Source organism: Cavia porcellus, unplaced genomic scaffold (assembly GCF_034190915.1).
Source record: "Cavia porcellus strain 051 isolate PalLab524CR breed Dunkin Hartley unplaced genomic scaffold, mCavPor4.1 scaffold_27, whole genome shotgun sequence".
Lineage (NCBI taxonomy): Eukaryota > Metazoa > Chordata > Mammalia > Rodentia > Caviidae > Cavia > Cavia porcellus.
In genome coordinates, this window is record NW_026947510.1 from 53111700 (window position 1) to 53133147 (window position 21448).

Sequence of the window (21448 nt, forward strand, 5' to 3'; positions counted from 1 at the left end):
GCCTGAGTGTGCACACATGTGCACACACACACGTGTGCTTGCACACACGGGGCAGAAGAGATAGACTCAGTCCAGATGCCAGCTGAGCTGCCTGGCCTCAACCTCCCGGCCTGCTACCTGGATGGCTCTGCAGGGCCCTGCTCCGCCTCACTCCTCCCAGGCCAGGGAGGGCTTTGGGGGGGTTGGGGGGGGCTTATCCTGGTGAGGGAATCATGGACATCGTATCCAGAAAGTGGCACTTTTGAGGAACTAGAAGGAGATCTCCAGGAGGCCTGGGCTGGTGGCACGTGACAGGGAGACCGAGTCACGGCTGGACCGAGTCCTGGCAGGTCTCAGAAGCCAGGACGAGGATTCTGGATCTTGGCCGAAGGGCAGTGAGGTGCCAGTGACATGCTGGGGAGCTGGCACCAACCGAGGATGCTGCGTGAATCACGGCGAGGGGGGTGGCAATGACAGCACAGGCCCGTGATGGTGACGCAGTGCAGGCAAGGAAGACCTCCAAGCAGGGCTGGGGTCCGCAGGACGGTGACAGAGGACACAGTGAAGTCCAAGGATGGCACCCAGGACAGGAGGGGAAGCTGGGAAATGCCAGGAAAAGGCAGCCCACGGAGGAGGCTGAAGTGCTAGGAGTTGAGGTTCGGGGGCCTGAGGGTCGCCCCAAAGGATGTGTCCAGCAGCAGGTGGCCACAAGCGATCGCCAACAACAAGAGGTCAGAGCAGAGGTGGGGACCCGGCTGTGCCCCACACACAGCCAGAGAAGTGGAGGTGCCCCTGTGCAGTAGTGGGGAGCAGGGTGGGCTGGGGTCACCCTTCCCTCAGGCAGAGCAGGGGCCTCGGATAGGGGCGCCCCAAAGCCTACAGAGCAGGTTCTGGGCTGAGCCCCTGGCCCTCAGCACGGCCTCACCCTCGCATCTGTACAGGGAAAGAGCAACACCGTCCCCGTGCTGCTACGGGGACGGGCAGTCCGCTGGGTACCCGAGACCCAGTGCTCCAGGCTGTGGGTTTTCAGGAACAGGTCAGCACACCACCCTGGCTGGAGACCTGTCATGTGCCGGCACCTTGCCTGCACTGCAGACCCCAGTGTGGCTGAGGAGAAAGGCCTGCCCCAGCCCCCAGGACCGTCCTGCCCTCACTGCCCCAAACCAAGCACCTTCAAGTGTCCAGCAGAAGACCAGCACGGTGGTGCATCACACCTGTAACCCCGGCACATGGGAGGCTGAGCCAGGAGGACTTGCTGTGAGCTCAAGGCCAGCCTGGACTACACAGCACGTCCCTGATCCAAAAAACTAAAAAGTGAAAAAAATACATAAGATATGGAGCCAGGCCCAGAGTTACATTCCTACAAATCCAGCACTCTGGGGGTTGCACTGTCCAGAGGGATGGGTGGGTGGAGGGATGGAGCCCCTGGAGGTGGGTTGGGGTGCTCTGGCTTTGAGGAGGGCAAAGAAGCTGAGGCAGGAGAATCACAGGGGTGATGCTGCCGGCCTGGGCAACTTAGCAACTGACTTAGTGACACTCGGTCTCAAAAAACAAAAAATTTAAAAATGGGCTGGAGATGTTTCTCAGTATAAATGAAATTCCCGGGTTCAATCCCCAGTAACACAAAACGAAAAAAAAATCCAGTAGTAATAATGGCCCCGCCCCAGAGCTCCTGCCCGGCATACAGCAAGCACTAAATAATTAACCAAGGCTGTCAATACTATTGTCACTGCCTCTGCTCCTCCCAACACCCCGAGGTGATACTCTGGCCCCCTGACACACAGATGAGGAGGACGCAGGCCTCCAGGATTCGCACTGACCACCATCGGACCCCAGGACTCCCCAGTGCAGGACAAAGCTGCCGAGGTGCCTGGACCTGACCCCTGCCCTGATCTGAGTTGTGTGATCCGGAACAAGTCACCTCACCTCTCTGGGCCCCAGGGTTCTCCCCTGAAAAATGAGGATCCCCCAAGCTGCCCCCCAGTCCTAAAGACCGAATGTGAACAATGTCCTGCCCGGCGACTGCACACCGGAGGTGCCCAATAAATGACAGCAGTGACAGTGAGTGACCGGAAAGGGAGACGCAAACGCCCCCTCCAGGGAAAGGGCAGAGAGCACAGGGCCCCTCCCCAGCCACACGTGTCCCCCAGCCCCGCAACCCACCGCAGCGCCTCCCCTCGCCCACTCTGCACCTGCTCCATTTGGGAAACCTGGCAGGAGGGAGACAAAGACTTAATTTCTGAGCTAATCAGCCTGCCTCGGACTAATTACCACCCTCGCGGCATCGGGGCGACTTCCCGGGCAGGGGGAAGGGAGGCCAGGCCCGGGGTGGACGCCTCTCCTGCTGACACTCCAGAGAGCCACGAGCAGCAGGGCAGTGGCAAGGGGTGACCAGGAGGAGTGGGCAGGTGGGACAGCAACTGGGGCTCACGGATGTGGCCAGAAGTGGGACACAGGCCCACCACACACCAGCAGGGCACTGGCCATGGGGAGAAGTCCCCTGCACTGGCCCTGCCTTCCCAGGGCCCCTTCCGGGCCTGCTGCCCATCTTGGGGACAGCCAAAGGCTGGGGAGGCCCCAGAACAGGTGCCCCAGCTGGTGTCCAGCCTGTGGCCTTGGCAGAGAGACGGGCAGATGGGCACTTTGAGGCTGGAAAATTGGGCAACCATCAGAGGGAAGCTTCTGGAGCATGGCCGAGTATGTGTGCTTTACCGGCATGCAAATCTGTGTGAGTGTACACGCGCGTGTACCCGCGTGCATGTGCACACACTCTCAGATTGCAGGGCTCAGCACTGGGAACCAGGAGGCCACTGGGCTCACCAGCTGGAGAGGGCGGCTTTCAGAAATGATTTTAGAAGACATCCGAGAGCCGCTTACTCATCAACAAACACTCATGGAGCACCTACTACATACAGCAGGCCTCCTGCCGAGCTGCAGGCACAGCTGTGAACAGGCCAGAAGAGGCCCTGTCAGCCAGGAGGGGCGATGCATGTCTACAATCCCAGTTCTCTGGGAGGCTGAGGCCAGAGGGTTGCAAGTTCGAGCCCAGCCTGGGCAATTTAACAATTGAGCAAGAGCCTGTCTCAAAATTTTACAGTGCAAACGGCTGGGGATGTAGCTCAGTGCAAAGGCCCTGGGTTCAACCCCCAGTGATGCCAAAAAAGAAAGAAAGGAAAGGAGCAAAGAAGGGGAAATGCCCCCCACAGAGATGGCGATGCGTCCCCAGGCCCCGCCCCACCCTGCAGCGCGCAGTCCTCCAGCGGCCTCTCCCTCGCCCCGTCCTGGTACCAGCACAGCTGCTGGCCACAGGCCGAGCACCCAGTGTGCCCGGGACCGCCCTGTTCCACAGGCAGAGAAACTGAGGCTCGGCTAGGCCAAGTGACCGCCTGGTAAATGAGAAACTAAAGCCTGGCCCGATACCGAGCTGCCTCACCACCAGTCGCCGGGACCTTCTTCCTGGACGTTCTCCAGGCCCCTGGCTGGCCGGGCTCTCGGTTCCCGAGGACAGCGCAGAGTCCGATGGCCCAGCACGGTCCCGCCCCGCCCCACCCCGACCTGAGTCCCTGGGTGACCCTCTCTGAGCGCCAGGTCCCCCCACTGCACAACGGGGACGTGACTGTATCTTGCTGGGTTGCTCGGAGGACATAGCTGACTTCTGTGTTTTTAGAACAGTGCCTGGGATGTGGCGCTACTTAAGTGACCGGGACACACACACACACACACACACACACACACACACACACACAAATGAGTTCCCTTCCCAGGGGGCTCCAAGAATTGGGCCCTGCTGGAGGCTGGAGACTTAGTTCAGCGGCATAAGCACCTGCCTTGCAAGCAGGCAGTCGTGAGTTCGATCCCCGGTACCGATAAAAAGGAAAAGACAAAAAATAAATAAATTTAAAAAAAAAAAAGAATTGGGCCCTGCACGGGGTTAGAACCCTGAACCCAGGACTCCCTGTCTAGTTCTTCCTCCCAGGGCCACCAACCTAACTCCCGCTCAGACAAAAGGACAAAAAAGTCCCGGAATTGACCCAGGCCAGGCTCCAAGGAGGAAGGACACACTGAAGAGGGCCGGGGGAGGAGGGAGAGGATGACTCTCGGGGCCCCTGTCCTGGCCGCAGGCACCTTCCCTCTTGGGGAGCTGGTGCTCACCCACCTGCCCCACCAGCTCCAGAGGCTGCAGCAGACCAGTGGGTGCTGGGTCCTGGGCAGCCAGGACTTAACACAGCGCCTCTAGCACCCAGGGGCCCCAACGCCCAGTGACCCTGGGTCACGGCAGGCAGAAAATGGCCAGGGACATCAACTGCTGTCACCCAGGTCCCCAGGGAACTCTGGACCTGCACCCCGCCCTCCCTTTCTGCAGGTCCCTCCAGGCGAGAGCCCCATCTGAAGGGGGTCCCCCCCTAACGCATTCAGCCAACAATAGCAAGGGAACCCAGATGACCACGGCCAAACAGCCGCCCCACACGGGAGCCACAGGAACTGTCCACCATTGCTGACCACACAGTCACCGGCTCGGCGACACAGCCAACGAGAGAAAGCCAGACCAAGAATCAGAACCCAGAGACTCCAGCTGTGGGTCAGAGGCCAGGTTCCAGCCCACGGCCCAGGGGCTCGGGACGCTGCTCTTTTCTCTCCTCCTGGTGGTGGCACTAGGGAGTGAACTCCGGCCCTCAGCACTGAGCTACTTTCCTGGAGAGGACAGGGAAGTAAAAGGATTTAAGATGTGTTGTGCACGCTACCAACTCCCAGCAATGCAGTTTTAGATTGCGAGAGAGGGTCTTTCTTGTTGAAGTCCCTACACTGGCCAGGCTGGGTCAAATTTCCTGCCTCGGCCTCCTAGAGGACTGGGTCGAGGGGCGTGCGCCGCTGCACCCAGCTGCCCTTTCTGTTTACCCTCGGGGCACTTGAGACAGCTCCCTGGCTCCCCAGAGGGGCCGCATCCCTGCGCAGTCCTCAACAGACACAACGCTGCCCACCCAGGACACTCGCCAACGCTCCCTGGCCAGAGCCGCAGCCCAGGGCCGCACAGGAGGAGAGTGCGGACAGCAACGGGGGACACAGAGAGACAAGCGGAGCCAGCTCAGCCAGGTCTGGGGTGACCCTGCTCGGGCTGAGGCCTGGAACAGCAGTGCCCACCCTGGAAGCTGGCAACCCCAGGTGCCACGCTCAGCCAGGCCACCCCGGGCCAGCATCCTGCCCATGACTCCCTGTCCAGCTGCACTGCCCTCACCCCAGACCCCTCAGAATCCCTGCTGCCCTCTGAACAGGCCCCATGACAGCCGGAGCTCCCTCCCCACTCAGGGATACAGCAACCTCTGCCCGACACAGCACGGAAGCACAGCACGGGGCAGGCGCCAGGCACAGGCCCTCAAACCCTTTCACAGAGGGAGAAACTGAGTCAGACTGTGAACTGCCCAGAGCATCGACCAGAGTGGGTGGAGGGGCTGGGGTGGAACCCACACTTCGCCACAAAGCCCATCAGACCCCAGACCTCAGAGACCAAACCTTCTCTGCCCCCGCCAGCAGGGAACACAAACGCAGAGCTGCTGCCCGGGGGTGGGGACAATTTTATTCCCAATGCATAGAGGCAGCCACTGAGGCATAGAGAGAAGCAACTTGTTGGGGTACCCAGAAACTGACTGTCTCACTCTCTGGGGTGCCCTGCTTAGATCCCAGGCCCTCTCTGGCCCTAGACAGCACCCAGCTGTCCTTGAGGAGACAGGAGCAGGGTCTCAGCCTGAGGACCAGGGAGAGCGCAGGACTTGAGAGGGTCTCACGGCAGGCAGCAGGGAGCCCTGGGGCTCGTCCCCTCCCCTGAGCCTGAGGAGTCTAAAGTGGGTTTAGCTGGGCTGTGTGGACGGGGCAGAGACATGGTTCGCCAAGGGGACCCCGGGGCCCACTGAGGCAGGTTCCCTCTGACGCCACACAGCATCCCCATTCCACAGACGAGCAAACTGGCACAGAGGCGGCCACCTTTGGGAACTGAGAATTGGGATCCTACCCGTCGCCCTGCCCGCACCCAGCCCTCTCCAGCCGCCCTCCCCCTAAAAGGGTCCCCAGCCCCACTAGCTCCCTGCAGGCAGGACACAGACCTCCCACAGCTGCCGGGTGGTGTCCTGTCCAGTCCCCTCCCCTCCACCCAGGACCAGGCTCCGGGCGGGTGGGCTCACACACACAGGCCACGCCTGCTGTGCCCCCTCCTCCCAGCTGGCGCCTCTCCAGGCCTGGCTGGTACCAGGCAGGCACCCCCCCTGCCCCGGGGCTGCCTATGAATCCCACCTCTGTTGGATGCCACAGACCCCCTTTCTCCTCCCCAAACAGATGGGGTCTTGAGCGAGGCTCTGGGACGCCACACACAAGGCCAGATCTATTTCCCTGGGCCCTCGGGGCTGCGGGGGTGGGCAGCCAGCAGGGGTGCGATCTGTCCAGTCCACGGCCCCTGAAACAGGGCCCAGGCACTCTGACCTCCATCCTGGGTCACAGGCACCTCCGCTGCTCCCGCCCCAACATGCTCACAACAGGGACAGGAAGCTCCCCGCTGCCCCGAGGTCTGACCACGCGGCCAGCGCCCCCAGGACTGCAAGCTGCATGCACTGCTGTGGCCATAGGAGGTCACATGGACGGCAAAGTCCTTGACACACAATAGATGCTCAATTAAACAGCTGCTGTCTGATTTTCCCTCTGTCTTTCACAACTCCTGACCTAGAAGGGTAAGAGACCAGGCCAGCAGGACAGCGTGCAAGAAAACCTAGGCCGGCAGCCAGCAGGGCAGAATGTGGCCTGTCCCAAGCACCTGAGTCCCTCTGGGGCAGCAGTGAGGCCTCCCAGGCAGCCACAGTTCAACAGAGACTGTCTGTGTTTCCGGCCAAACCTATAAATCAAAGCTCAGAGCCATCCCCTCGGGAAGCCAGTGAAGAGATGGCCCCTTTTCACAGACAGGTAAACTGAGGCATGGAGTGTTCAAGTCACTTGCCTAAGGTCACACAGCCACTCAGTAGCTGAATGGGTTTCTTTGGACAATTTGGCCTGCTTCCATGGCCCTACATCCAGGGTTAAGTCCAAGCACAAGCTCCCTTGACCTCCACCCCCCCCGAGAGACAGAGCACAAGCAGAAAAAAGCACAGGACCTGGGGCAGCCTTGTGGGGGGTCAAAGGCAGGTCTGTGCCCTTCCTTCTGCCCAGCTTCATCTTCCTTCTGGTAAAACGGGACAGGCCCAGCCTCCCAGAGCAGCTGGCAGGGAAACAAACCCACCCATGCATTCGCCCCATTTTTTTTTTTTCAGTACTGAGGATGGAAGCCAGGGCCTTTGCACTGAGCTACATCCGCAGCCCAGTTTGGTCTGGTTAGGTTTGATTTGGTTTGATTTGGTTTTTTGAGACAGGGTCTTACTATATAGTTTAGACTGACCGTGAAGTCATGGCAATCTTCCTGCCTCAGCCTCCCAGGCTGTTGGGATTACAGATACTGCACCAGCATTCCTGGTCTTTTTAAAATTAAAACGGGGTCTTGCTAAATCACCAAGTTGTCCGTGCGGAGCTCAAATTTGGGATTCTCCTGCCTCAGCCTTTCAGAATGCTGGGATCATAGGCATGCACCGTCACAGCCAACCACACCAGACGTTTACTGAACTTCTAGGTACCAGGCCCCATCCAGGCATCCGGGTGGAAGCAACAGGGAAAAGGCCGCTACTCCACAGAGTACGGAGGGCAGACTGTGAGCGCCCAAATAAACAAACCTGGGCCGGCTATGCCCCTAGAAGGAAATGAAGGAGGCCTGAAGTAAGTACCAGACAGGGTGGGCAGGGAGGGCTTCCCTGAGGTGACCACGGGGGTCTCAGGACAGAGATGGAACCTGCAGACCCCACACACACACACACAGCACATCTTCATTCATTTAAAAGATCTGCATTCTATTACTGTGCCCCCACTTCACAGATGAGGAAACTGAGACTCCTGAGAGCCCACAGCTTGCAAATGGTCACTTAGGGTCACAAGCTGCAGTCTGGTAGGCCCAACCCTTCCTAGTCTCTCCCACAGGCACCCCACTGCACTGTCCTCACCTGCCATAGGGGAAGCCTCGCACTGTGAATGCTCAAGGCTTGGACAGCCCCTTGACCACCCTTTGGGGTCACCCAGGACAGCCCTTGTCTTCTCCCTGGGCTGATGGGAAATAAGAGGTAGAGGCAGGTTAAAGATTCCACTCCATCTCACCCTTGCCAGCCAAGCCCATTGTACAGATGAAGAGACTGAGGCCAGAAAGATTGAGGACCTTGCCTAGAAAGCAGCAGTGCCAGGACCTGAATTAGACCTTTGTCTTTCAAAGACAGGCATCTGCCTGCAACGAAGCCCCTCCAACAGCCCCCTTGGGGAATCTCTCTGAGCCCTGCCTGGGTGTCCCCTGGGATGCCAAGGAGGTTTTCAGAAGCAATGACGGTGGGCACCCCTGCCAAGTGCCCACTAGAGCCAGGAATCACACTGCCACATCACACATCGCACTCAAACACAGCAACCCTGCAAGGCACGTGCCTCACCCCCATCGAATGGAGGGGGAAACTGAGGCACGGGTCACACAGTATAAGAGCCAAGGCCAGGATTCAAACCCCAGTCTCACTGCTGTCCCAGGTGGTTTCTTGGTGGTATTATCTCAGGGAAATGTTGCTCCAGGAGAATTGTGGGGTCTGGGGACACAGAGAGAAGACAGTGGCCCCAGGGAGGCAGAGACAAGCTGCTCTGGAGCAGACGTCCCTGGTGTAGAGATGCCAACATGCTAGGGGGCCAGGGGGCCGCCAGGGCTGACGCCCTCAGCCCCTGCTGTGTGAGCCCGGGCAAGCTGCTTCCCTACCTGCCACCGGAAAGGCACGGTCGGGGCCTGGACAAATTGGACTGAGGGAGGGGACAGAGCCCAGGTGGAACCTGCACAACCAGAGGCCCCGAGCAGGGACAGAAGGGCCATGAGGGGGCACAGCTTTGGAGAGGGCAGACACAGCAGCGACAGATAGCTCAGCCTCACCCCCTAAGCCCCACTCCCTAAAAACCCCCACAGAGCAGTACCAAGTCCCCACCAAGGGGACCTGTCCCCGGGGCTCCCCGCTCCTCGGCAGCCTCAGCCCTCCACGTGGGGACCAGTGGACCTCGAGACAACGTCGCCTCTGCCTAGCAACCGCCAACTGGGAGCCAGCAGCCAGCCTCCCCCAACCCCCTGGCCTCCTCCTCTCTCCATGGAGACCACGATGCCACTCAGCGCCTGCCTGCCGGCCAGGACAACAGCTCCCTCCACGTGGCCACCACCAAAACAGCCGTGGTGACAGTGACAGCCGAGCCTCTCCTCTCCAGGGCCAGCCACCAGCTCCAGCCAGGAGGGAACAGCACCTGCCTCCTGCCTGCTGCGGCCTCCGGCTGTCAAGCTGCCTCTGACCTCCCGCCTCCGTGTTCCATGACACAGGCTCCAGCCCCGGGAGAGGCTGCTGCCCCCGGACCCCAGTCTGTCCCCTGCACAAGGCAGAGGCCACTGCTGCAGAGGTAGAAGAGGGCATGTTGTCCCGGGCTGTTCCCCGAGGCTGTCCCCACCCCCAGCTGGGACAGAGACTCCCACGGCCTGGGATACAGGCCCAGTTGTCACCTCAGCTGGGCACAGGGGCGAGAGCCTCCACCCCACCCCCCTGCGGCCCCGTCCCAGCCCCCAACAGGCCTGCAGCCCAGCCAGCTGCCTCAGAGGCCCTGGGGGAGGGGAGGGGGAGAAGCTGGCCGGGGAGCCCAAGGCCGGGGAGGGACCCCAACCGGCCAGCAAGGGACACACAGCAGACTGAAGCCGTGCTCGCGCTCATCACAGGTTCGCAAGGCCGGGTCACATGAGCCGCGCTCACACAGCCACACGCACCGTCAGAAGGACCCTGTCCTTACCGGTGTCCGCGGCCAAAGGAAAGGGGAGCCCTGCTGCCAGCGCAGCCCTGCCCCTGGCCTGGGTCTCCAGGAGGTCCCCGGGCAGCCGGGCAGCGGCGATGGCAGCGGGGCTCAGGGTCCCGGCCCAGCACAGCAGCCGCAGCGACTGTCTCCCAAGTCCTCGCCTCTGCCAGGAGGCAGGCAGGGGGAGAGAGGGAGGGAGAAGAGAGGAAGAGAGGAAGGGGGGGGAGGAGGGAGGGAGGCGGGAAAACGCTGAAGTCTTGAAGGGTACACTCACTTCTTTCTTAGGGTTCCCATAGCAACCGAATATACCACAAATGATATCAGTGAGAAGGCGCAGAGGGAGAGGAGGGAAGAAGGGAGCCGGAGAGAGATGGAGATGGATGGAGCAGAGCGGAGAGATGGGCTGAGAGATGGGAGACAGGGGGGACAGATGGAGGCCGGAGACAGGCAGGCACAGGAGAGAGTCGCGGAGAACTGGAGAGCGCACAGGGCCGGGTGAAGGCCGCAGAGACGGGGAGAGGCAGGGAGTCATGCAGACGACGGGCGAGCTACCAGTGGTGTGCAGGTCCCTGATCCCAGCCCTCTGCGAGGCTGTGCCGGAAGGGTCCAAAGTTTGAGCCCCGCCTGCACAACTTAGCAAGACCCTGTGTCAAGACTCTTTTAAAAAACTTTTTAAGGACTGGGGATGTAGCTCAGTGCAAAGGCCCTGGGTTCACTCCCCAGTACCACAAAACTATATCTATACATAACATAAAAATAGATGGAGCCAGAGCACTGGAGAGGAAGGGCCTCGAGCTGCCGGAGGGTCAGGGGACTCCCAACCAAAACTGCAGGGCTCAGGGACAGGCAGGTGCCACCGATGTCCTTCCAGCAGCTGGGAAAAGCGGACAGGCACCAGGCAGGGTTTTCTGGGATCCTCCAGCCAGTCTCACATGTCCCGCTCACTGTTGTGATTACACACATCACACCCACACGTGCAAGAGCACACACTCAGCCTCACACTCGGCTGGCACCCAGCGGTGCCGACCATCCCACCTTGGTGCTGGTCACCTGCAATGCCCGCCACTGCCTACTTCCGCCGGCCCCAAGGCCTCTGTCGCCAGGACTGGAGTCCCGTCCCTCTCTCATTCACAACTCTTGGGTCTGGCACACACCTGTCCTCAGGTGCCCCCTTCCAGTCCCCCACTCACACTCACCAGGACTTCACCCTGCAGGCGCACGCCGGACCCAGGGTCCACTGTTCCCATGGGGGCGCATGCGCACGCACACGCGCACACTTGGCCCGCTCCCTGTCTGGCCCCACATCCTCACCAGCGCAGATGGTGCTGGGCCTCCCCCACAGGAGGGGCTCACACCTCGGCCCCCTCGGCGGTGCCATTCACAAACATATGCAGACCCACCGTGCGCTGGCAGCCAGCTGCGCTGGGGAGAACACAAACACAGCCCACTGCTCCCTCCACCCTGCCCCTTCCCCACTGCAGGAAAGGTGCCCAGCCCTAGCCACGGCTCACTCGACCCTGAGAGCCGTGGGCAACAGGGATGGGCAGGCACCCTGGGCGCACACTGGACACACAGCCTCCTCCCCCCCCCCCCCGGGGTGCTCGGGCACAACCAGCACACGCAGCCGGCCAGACGCAGGTGCCCTGCACTGACACCCAGACACGCAGCTGGGCCACCGTGCCCAGGGCCACCGCAGACCGCACCAAGGCGCCCACAGGTCCTCGCGGCTGCTCTACACGCCCCCTCCGGGCCGGACCCCCAGGGGAACACGCCCACACGCACAGGACACTCCGCGGAGACCGCACGCCAGCAATACGTGTTCCCAAGCCGGCCCACGCGCGGGGCCAGAGCCCACGTGCACCCTGGCCACGCCCGCGCCCCCACCCCGCCTGGGGCTCGGCGCTGCGGACCGAGCGCACCCACCAAGGACGGCGCCAGCCCGGGTCACCCCCGCCCGGCCCGCCCGCAGCTCCCCATCCCGCGCACCGCGCCGAGCCCAGAGGCCGTGAAATTGGCTGCGCGCGGCAGAGGCTGCGAATTTCAAGCACAGGGAAGGAAGGCGGAAAGCGGCCGCGGCCGCGGGGCGAGCTGAGGGCGGGGACGCCCAGCGTGGGGCGAGACCGCGACCCGGAGGAGGTGCCGAGGGACCTGGGGGGGCTCCAAGCTCGCGCTCCCACACGCCAGCTCCACGCCGGTCTCCGCCGCGCGCCCTCTCCGGCCTTGCTCCGCGCCGCCACCTCCAGGACGCCCTCCAGCCCTGCAGGCCTCCTGCACCCCACCCCACCCCACCCCACCCCCGCAGGGCCTGGGCTCCGACGCACAGCCGCAGGCCTGGTCCCTCGAAGGCAGCTAGGAAGCGCGCGCGCTGTCCGAGGTGCTGACCGGCCCTCTGCAGCCCTGCGCCTGCCCACCACGCCGCCTAGCTGGTGGACCTCCGCGTCTTCTGTGCTCAGGGGCCTCTGAACCTGGATGAAGACTCCCCGATGGGGTGCAGGACGCGGCCAGCGGACAGACGCGTGCTGTCAGCACCCGCCCCTGCCGTGTAGCTGTGGCCCCCAAGGAAGGCAGGGCCGGCTTTGAACTCAAGTCCTGCATCCTGGGGAACATACAGCCTCCCACACACACTGCACACATGGCAAGGAGCTGTTCCAGCACAGCATTAGAAATAAGGGCTCTAGCCCGGCCTAATGGGACACACACCTGTAATCCCAGCACTCTTCGAGGCTGAGACAGGAGGATCCCAACGTTAAATCCAGCCTGATTAATTTATGATTCAGCAAGACCCTGTCTTAAACAGTTAAAAAGGGGCTGAGAATGTAGTTCAGAGCAAAAGCCTTAGGTTCAATCCCCAGTACAAAAAAAAGTCCCTGGGCCCAACATCACCCCTACAGAATCAAAATGCAGCAAGCAGGCCCGAGAATCTGCATTTTAACCAGAGACACGTTTAACAAAAGGCTCAGTTTCTTCGTCCACCATTTATATCGCTGCCCTCAAACTACTCCAAATCCCCTCCAGGGCTCCCCACACTGCTCACGACCCATCCAGTCACTCCCCAGGGTGCGCTCACCACCCAGAGGCCGAAGGACCTCGTTCAGAATCCTGCAGCCAGAATTAATCACACAAGTAGAGAGCAGCTCGTGCTGAGGCTGGTACATGGCAGGTACCCAGTCGATGGAGTTCCGCAGTGCCCAGAGCAGAAGGCAGCCCAGCCTCCCAGCCCTGCCACAAGGCTGGCTCAGCACCTGCTGCCAGCCGGCAGCACCAGTCCTGTCGGTCAGGTCACACACTAACAAGGACCACCTGCCAAGTGAGCCCTACTGTGTGCATCTGCTGGCTGTTCTGTGGGGCCTCCAGGGCCCTCAGCTCCCCCAAGCAGGGACTCATCTCTGGAGGGCTCCTGCCTGAGCCCCCAGGGCCCAGCAGTCCTCCTGGGTGCAGTGAGCTCCTAAGAGCACACACATGTGGGCCCTGATTGGTCCTCAGAGCACAGCGGTGCAGGGGTTTGTTCAACAAGTATTTTCCGAGGGCATGTGGAGCCGATGCGCAGTGGGAGAGACAGACAGGAAACGGAAGGGACAGACAGGAAATGGCCCGCTGCAGATGGAGGAATCCTCCCGGAAACGAGGAGGGCTAGGAAGGGAAGGTGGCAGGCAGGAGAGTGGTCCCACAATCTGTCTCCCCAAGATCGAACGAGGACTGTTGAGGAAGAGAGACGACAGGGATAGGTCCAAGAGGGAAACTGAGTCACACCTGAGTCTTGGGGCTGAGTGTGCTGGTCAGGCAGTCCTTGAGACTTGAGCCCTTTTTCTCTGAGACAGCTAGTGACCAGGGTGCACACATATGCAATCTAACACACACACGCACACACACACACACACACACTGCATAATCCCAAGACACAATAGATCCCTGACCCTCCCCACAGCCTGAGCTCTGGAAAGCAGACCAGCGCACCTTGGAGTGAGATGGAAAAGTTGCAAAGGATGAAATGAAAACACACACGCGCACACACACACACACACACACACACACACACACGCACGCACGCACAGCCTAAGAACCACTCCAAAGAGCAACGAAAGCGCGCAGAGGCAGATGGCAAAGAGGCGGGAGCCATCCGACCTCTGCTACACACGGCCAGGCTGCCGCGACCCAGGTTCGGAGCTGGAACCAGCAGCCCTGCTTTCAAGGAAGCAGGGACTTTCGGAGATGCGCTGGCCGCCCCAGACACACATGGCTGAGGACGCAGAATGTGACCCTGAGTCCCTGCTCTTCCCACAAGCAAGACAGTGTGGCAGGTTCCGCGGGGCAGCTGTGACCACAACTTAGCACCTGGACAAGACACAATCCCGGAGAGTCCCACAGCGATGCCTGGCCTGCCAACACGGAAGGCACTGGGGGAAGCCTTGAGGGACTCACAGGTGCCACCAGCGGGGTGAGACTGAGCAGCTGTCCCCAAGCCTCTTCCTTCCTGCCCCTCTGTCCCTCCAGCCACGGGAAAGGGCCCCCTACCTACTGCTCCCTTATAGCAGGGCCACCGTCCCCGTGTACCAATGCCAAAGCAGGGCCCCCAGAGGGTCTTCAATAGAGGGGCACCCCAAGGTAGAGGGACCCAGGCCCACCTGGCAAAAGAGCTGAGCAGTGGACGGTGCTAGCTCCAGGGTCAAACCAAGGGGGTTCCGGTCCTGGTCCGGTGCTGTGTGGCCCTGGGCTGGTCTGCGATCTCTCTGTTGCCTGTGAAGTGGGGAGCAGAGTATCTCCGCCCCTCAGGAGGTTTCTGTGGCTGGTGTTGGAGCACCAAGTGCTGCTCACAAGCAGCTTCACACCAGGCCTGGCTCTCAGTGGGAACTCGGTAAATATTAGCTCATATCTGCTGTCCTTACCATCGCTGTAATTATCATCATTTCAATCCGCAGCATTGGGGCCACCACCCTCCCTGCTGGCCCCCAGACACAGGCCTGCCCAGGTGACACCCCATCCCCTGGCATCTCCAGGGCTTCCTCAGGGACTATGCCCAGGACTGCGACACAGGGGCAGGGACTCTGGGGCTCCAACACCCTGGACATCAGCCACAGCTACACTGCCAGGGGCTAAGGGACGGGGAGAAGGTTAACTTAAGCAGAGTGAGTTTGGGCAGCAGGGGGCCGAGGGCTGAGTTAACCTTCTGGGCTCCTCACCCCACCCCAAAGAGGCCTGAGCCTGGGGTGAAGCCACAGAGCTACAAGCACAGTGCACGCACATGAAGGGCTCGCAGGATGCGGGGGGAGCCCAGGGCTGCACCCAGATGCCACACCTTCACCAAGCCCCACAGGCGAGCAGCCACTGCCCCCCGTACAGATGGACCCCCTCCGCCACCACCGTCATACACAGCCAGAATGGAGCACAGGTCACCAGGGAAGCCAGCTGTGCTTCCACAGAAGACGTCCTGCAGGACGTCTGGTGACAAGGAGGGCACAGTAGGGAGCAGTCACAGCACCCAGTGACCCAGACCCCACACCTGGCAGCGATGCACCATTTGTAGAAATTGGGTGGCCGAATCTGTGGGCTGGAAGGACAAATAAACAGCACTGCCTGAGAGACCAGAGCAGGCTCTGCCCCAGCCAGGGACGTCTGGGCCCCATCCCCTGGCTCAGCCCATGTCACCCCCTTACCATTCCTTTCCAGGAGGGACCAGCTGATAGAGGTTTCCCTGCAGCCATGCACATTAAAGACCAGAGAAAGGGCCTCAGTTTGCCCATCTGTCAAATGTGTACAAAATAGCCCCCGCCACCTCACAGGACTGCCGGCCTGATTCAAGGAAAGTAAAGAAAGTTTTTACCAAGTTAGATTCAACCAAAATGGAAAAGCAGCTGCCCTGGGTGGGAAGAACAGGGGACAGAGCTCATGGGGACTGAGCCCTGACAGCAGCCAGGCTCTGGCAGCCCACGGAGACCAGTGGCTCCTACGATCCCCTTCACCTCTCTTGTCCCCTCCCCAGGTGGCACAGGACAGGGATGCTGAGAGGTGACAGTGCCCAAATCGTAAAACAGGAGAAGCAGTCAGATGAGATGAGAGCCCCAAGTCCTGGGCTTGCTGGCTGTGGCAATTTTCTGTCGTCAAATGCACTTTTGCTCACGGGCACACTCACTGTCTAAAACACACGTGTCCGGGCTGGGCCAGGTGCTCCATGTGAAGGCAGAGAGGCTGCACTGGGGACAGGGAGGGGGCCCCACATTCCCTCGGGCCATGGGGAGATGAGGCCTCTTGAGAGCCCGGGCATCTGAAGGCTCCATGCCCTCCCCTTCTGCCCCCTCACACATGCTCCAGGATGATACCACACACACACACTGGCCGGCGGGGGTGGCTCCTTGCACAGCTGTCCCAGTGACGTCACTAGCAACCCAGAGCTGATGTCACACCCCAAGATTCTCCTTGACGTCACACACACATACACACCTCTGAGATGGCCCCCTTTGGTTTGTCCTCTTCCCTCCCCCACCACCTGGTGGCCCACGGTCCCCGTGTCACCATGCATGGGTGCAGAACCCAGGATGGCACTGGTGCATGCCCGTACCCACACACACACACATACACGGCACACATGCACACACATGTGCAAGTCCCCACGTCCTGTTAACAGCCTAGAGATGGCACATCCCACAGGTGTCCACAGGCTTCAGGGGCAGGGGTGTGAACAGGCACGCACACACATGCAAATCCTCCCAGCGCCCCCTGTTAAAATGTCCCCACAACTGCATCAGGCAGCCTGGGCCGGCAGCTTCTCCCACATTCCCGGTGTGGCCAGCACTGCCCCTTCCCCCAGCTTCTCGCCTCCACAGCCTGGCCTGCTGACAGTGACAGCCGCAGCCTGGACACACGCGCGCGCACACACACACTCCACCCCACACCTGTGTCGCTCAGCCAGGACCAAGCCAATGCCCTCCCGAAGCAGCTGCCGGCTGGGCAGAGCCCAGGGGGAGGGCACAGGCCGAAGCCAGAGCTGCAGGAAGTGCCCTCGAGGACCACTCTCCTCCCAGCTGACCAAGGGTCATTGCCACTTCCCCCTCCTCTGCGTGCGTGGGCACGCCTGACACACTACAGCCTGGCAGCCTGCATCCTAAACACAAGCTCCCCAAGTGTGCACACACACACATGCACACACACAAACACACCAGCTCTCTCCTCTCCAGACATCCTGGGAAACCCCGTGGGGTCACAGACTGTGTGCACATCTGTGCGTTTGCATGTGTGCACACAGACATCAGGATCCACCCTGTGTCCACGCCGGGTGCCCACATCCCTCCCCACGTGCACAGTGCCCCGGACAACACACCCACCCCCTCCCCTCCCCCACCAGTTGCTGGAGCCCACACATGCAAACACACGCACTGGCACACGCACTCGCGGGCGCACACACACACATACCCACACACACACACACACACACACAGAGCCAGCAGTGGCCCGGCGCTGCCAGAGCTGCAGTCTGCCAGCTTATGCCGCTTCCCCGGGCTGCCTCCTCGCTCGCCCCACACCAGCCAGCGGAGGACGGGGCAAAGCCTCCGCAACGGTCCCCACCCCACAGTTCTGGACCTCCCCACCCAACCCGCCGCCCCCTGCTGGGCAGGCGCTAAAGCCCCACCCTGGACCTCTTCCCGGGGCCAGCCATCCCCCCTTACCGGTTAGAAGATGAATTCCTTCACCGGCAGGACCTCGTAAGAGGGGGGTCAGGGCCTTCCATTCGCAAAGATGGGGGCAGAGAGATGCGGTGTGGCCCTGGCTAGCACAGCCATCCACCACCCTGCCTCTGCACCACCCCCCAAAAATGCTCACCTCACCGATCTTCCTCCGTGTCCTCACCCCGCCTCCGCCCACCCCGCCCCCACCGCCTCCGCCCAGGGTGGTCCCCTGGGGGTCTCGCGGGGATCCCCTGACCTGGAGGAACGGGGGCGGCTCTCCCGCTCTCACCCTCCCCTGCTGGATCCCCTTCCAGGCCCCACCCCCGCGGCCCCCGGGCCCTCCGGCTCCGGCCCGACTCCCCGTCCCCGCGCCGCTCCCGAGGAATGCACTCACCTCCAGCCCCGCCAGCCCCGCCGAACCTCGCCTCCGGCAGCGGCCGCGGCGGGCCCTGCGCGCGAGTGTGCGTGTGAGCGCGGGGCGAGTGTGCGCGGCGCCCGGCCGCGGCTCCGCGCGTGTCGTGTGTCCGTGGCGTGGCTGTGTGTCTGTGTGTCTGTGAGCGAGCGTGTGCACGCAGACACCGCCACCCCCGCCTCCCGCCGCGGCGCCCGGGAGGGGGCCGGAGCGCGGCGTGCGTCAGGGCAGCGGCCGGCGGTCTGTCCGTCCGCCCTCGGCCGGCGGGCGCCCGGCTCCCGGCTCCTCCGCAGGCCTCTGCGCAGCAGCCCCTCCGCCCCCCTGCCGGCCGATCCTTTCACGGACACACGCGCACTCACGGACACACACCCGCGGGGCGGGGGCCGCGCCCGGCTCCCGCGCTGCAGCTGCGGCGCCGCGGACCTGCGGAGCCCCGGGCACCCGCCGGGCGCGCCCCCCGGCCCCGCCCCAAGCCAGTGCCCTGCTCACCACGCGGGTCCTCGGCGCCGCCGCCGAAGGCTCGAGCAACAGCTGGAGGCAAACTTGCGGTGGGGCGGGCCGAGCGAGGTGCGCAGCGCCCCCCAGCGCCTGCCGGCGGACGCCCCGCCCCCCGCCCGCCTGCGTCTCCGCTCCTGGTTCCACCATCTACTGCGAAAGGGGACTGCTGCGTGCCCATTTTACAGGCGAGACAACTGAGGCTCGGTGGAAGGAGGGCTCTCCCAGTTTGCTACAGAGAGCTTGCAGAGCAAAGTATCCGTCTCCATGGCCCCCTGCCTCTAGTCGGGGCACTTGGGAGCTGATCACTACCTCTCTCGGCCCCCCAGAAGAGTCCCCGAGAGAAGCGTCACAAGACCTTCGTGCCCCATTTCAAACCTCCCACACACATACACCCATGTCACCTGAAAGGGGGAGGCTCTAGCACTGCTTGGGGACAACAGCACGAGGGAGGGGGGCCTGTGTTTAGTCTCAGATTGTGCCAAGCGCCTCCTCCTGTCACTGTCACCCGCAAACCAAGACAGCCCAGCCCGATTGCCACTGACAAGCCCTGTGCGTCTCAATCACTTTTACGAGGCCGCCTGTGCCGGCCCGTGTGCAAGTTCTGCGCAGCGGCCGGTGCATTGCACAGGTCTGGACGTCAGAGGACGGAGGAATAAGAGTTGGCCGGATTGAACAATGGAGAAGGGTGTCCCCGGCTGCGGAAACAGCGTGTGCAAAGGTGCAGAGGCGTGAAGCACCTTGGGGGTAGAAGGGAGATGAGGGAAAGGCCACAGAGTGGGACCAGAAACAACGGCTATTCAGAAATTCTTCCCTTTATGCATAGGAAGGCTGCCCGGGATGGGGCTAAGAGGACAGACAAGCGCTGGGAAGGAGGCCACCCATGGTCTGGGGGTATGGAACGTTCTATGCCTATGCCAGACTGTCTGGCGAACTCCTACCCACTCTTGAAGGTCCCTCGCTGCAGACCCAAACAACCCATGACAGTGTCTTTGCCCTCTAACCCGAGCTTTCCTAAAGGGCAGGGGCGGTGTGGAAGGCACTGTGCATCCGCTCCTAAGGCTGGGCACTAAACAAGGTCCCACTCAGCGTCTGGGCGAACTGGCCCTCTCCAAAGCCCCGCCCTCTGCAGGCGAAGACACAGTGGCCCCTGTGCCCTCTGGCGGATCTGGCGCGCAACTGCAGAGAGCTCCTAATCTACCTGCAGGGTTGGGGGTGGTTGTTGGGCTCAGGCGTTTCTGAGGAGGGCGCTGGCTGACATCCACCTAGAAAGGCCTCAAGGAACGGCAGGAGTCAGAGCAGCAAAGGAGGAAAAAAAGGTCTGTGGCTGCGTCTACGTAACTCTCCTAGTTACCTACAGAGCGCAAGTTCTAACCCCCTCCGATCCTCAGTTTCCCCCTTTGTAGAAAGAAGCTAAAGGGGCAACCCTGATACCCCTACATGGAAACTCTCTTCTCCCTCGGAACCCCAGTCTGGTAAGCTAAGGCTCAGGGTGGTTTGAGATTCTCCCTGTGTAAATGCTGTCCTTGCCAGGCAGAGGCAAATTGGCACGTTTCAGGTCCTCAGCTGAGTGGCTGCGCAGGTGAGAAGGGGGCAGCTGGCCTGCGCGGGGTGTCACGGTGGCTCACAACATCCGGGTACTCAATTGATCTTTCTGTAGACCCATGCGGTCTGATACTCTCTGCTGTGGGACACAAATATATACACAAATATAATCTGCGTTGTCTAAAACAGTAGCCACTAGCTCCATGTGGCCGTTGAGTGGTTTAAATTTGTGGTTACTGCAACTGCAGGACGGAACCTTTAATTTTTATTTTTATTGATTTAAATTTAAATAACCATATGTGGTTTGTGGCTACCACGTGGGACAGTGGAAATCTAGAAATATAGGATCCTCCTTGCTGACATAGAAACCAAATGGATAATACACACGCATGCGCACATATGCGTGTGCACACGCATGCGCACATGCGCATGTGCGCACACGTCCGGGAACGTGGGACATTCGGACGAGGTCGTGAGCAGGGGCTGAGACGGGCGTGAGCAGCAGTGTGCCCACATCCAGAGCCTTGGTCCTATGCAGGCCTCGCCATCCTGCACTTGTCCACCTGTAACCACCCCTCCTTGCTCCTCTGGTCAAATCCTAGTGATGCCCAGAGCCCAAGAAGAAGTGCAGAGATGCCTGGTTCTCGTGCCAGCTTTATGTGATTGGCAGCAGCTGCCCGGATGCATGTGTCTTGCACAGCGTGTGATGTATGCCTCAGAGACACATGGGAAGCCCTCTCTGCTAGAAAACAAAACCCAAGCTCCCTCCCTTGCCCGGTTAAGGCTGGTTACGATGGCTTGTATGTAAATGTTTCCACGAATCCTCCTGCAGCCACAGGTGGGGCTTTCTGGAGGTGACTGGGTCCCGGGTGTGTGATCTGGGATCAAGGATGAGATGCTGGTATTAGGGTTTGATCGCTACCCGTCCTAAGGGTGAGTGGCCTGGATGAGTGTGGTGGCCTGTTCCGTCTCCCATGAACTGTCTCTCCCCTGTGATACCCCTCTGTCAGGCCACCCTGCCTTGGAAGCAGCTAACTATGAACTGAAACCTCTACAAACCGTGAGCCAAATAACTTTAACCCTGCATGTTGGGTATTTTGTCTCAGCAATGGGAAAAGTAGCTAAGACAGGTTCTTTGCAGTCAGGGCCGTCTTACCCTTTAGCAATTCTTAGGTCAGGCACGATCAATGCCCAGCAGCGCCCAGTGCCTGCCCTGTCCCCAGCACACCCTGCGGCTCACCCAGGATCTCTACCTCTGTGCTTTTGATCCTGCTGTCCCCTCAGCTTGGGGAGACTTTTCTCCTCTCACCTCCTCTGTCAGTCTACAATCAGCTCCCCTAACCCTAATGCTACTCAGAGGTCACCCCCCTGTGACAGCACCTCCCCCAGCTGGCCAGTTCCAGCTGGTGGCCACATTACTTCCTCCACCTTTGGGCCTGGATCATGTGGCAGT

General features: G+C 61.1%; 1 protein-coding gene across 10 annotated transcripts in view; it reads right to left on the reverse strand.

The window, feature by feature from the left end:
* The window catches only part of Elfn2 (extracellular leucine rich repeat and fibronectin type III domain containing 2), a 72580-nt gene extending 54091 nt beyond the window's left edge, over nucleotides 1-18489 (reverse strand). For 2 of the 10 annotated variants that reach the window (XM_063238501.1, XM_063238500.1), the window contains exon 1: nucleotides 17938-18370. The gene's annotated coding sequence lies outside the window, so the exon portion shown is untranslated. Of the gene's footprint in view, nucleotides 1-9882; nucleotides 10064-17543; nucleotides 17679-17937; nucleotides 18371-18444 lie in introns of those variants that run through there. The other 8 variants (XM_063238490.1, XM_063238489.1, XM_063238494.1 and 5 more) reach the window with 6 other exon arrangements.
* Between the last annotated feature and the right edge of the window lie 2959 nt (nucleotides 18490-21448).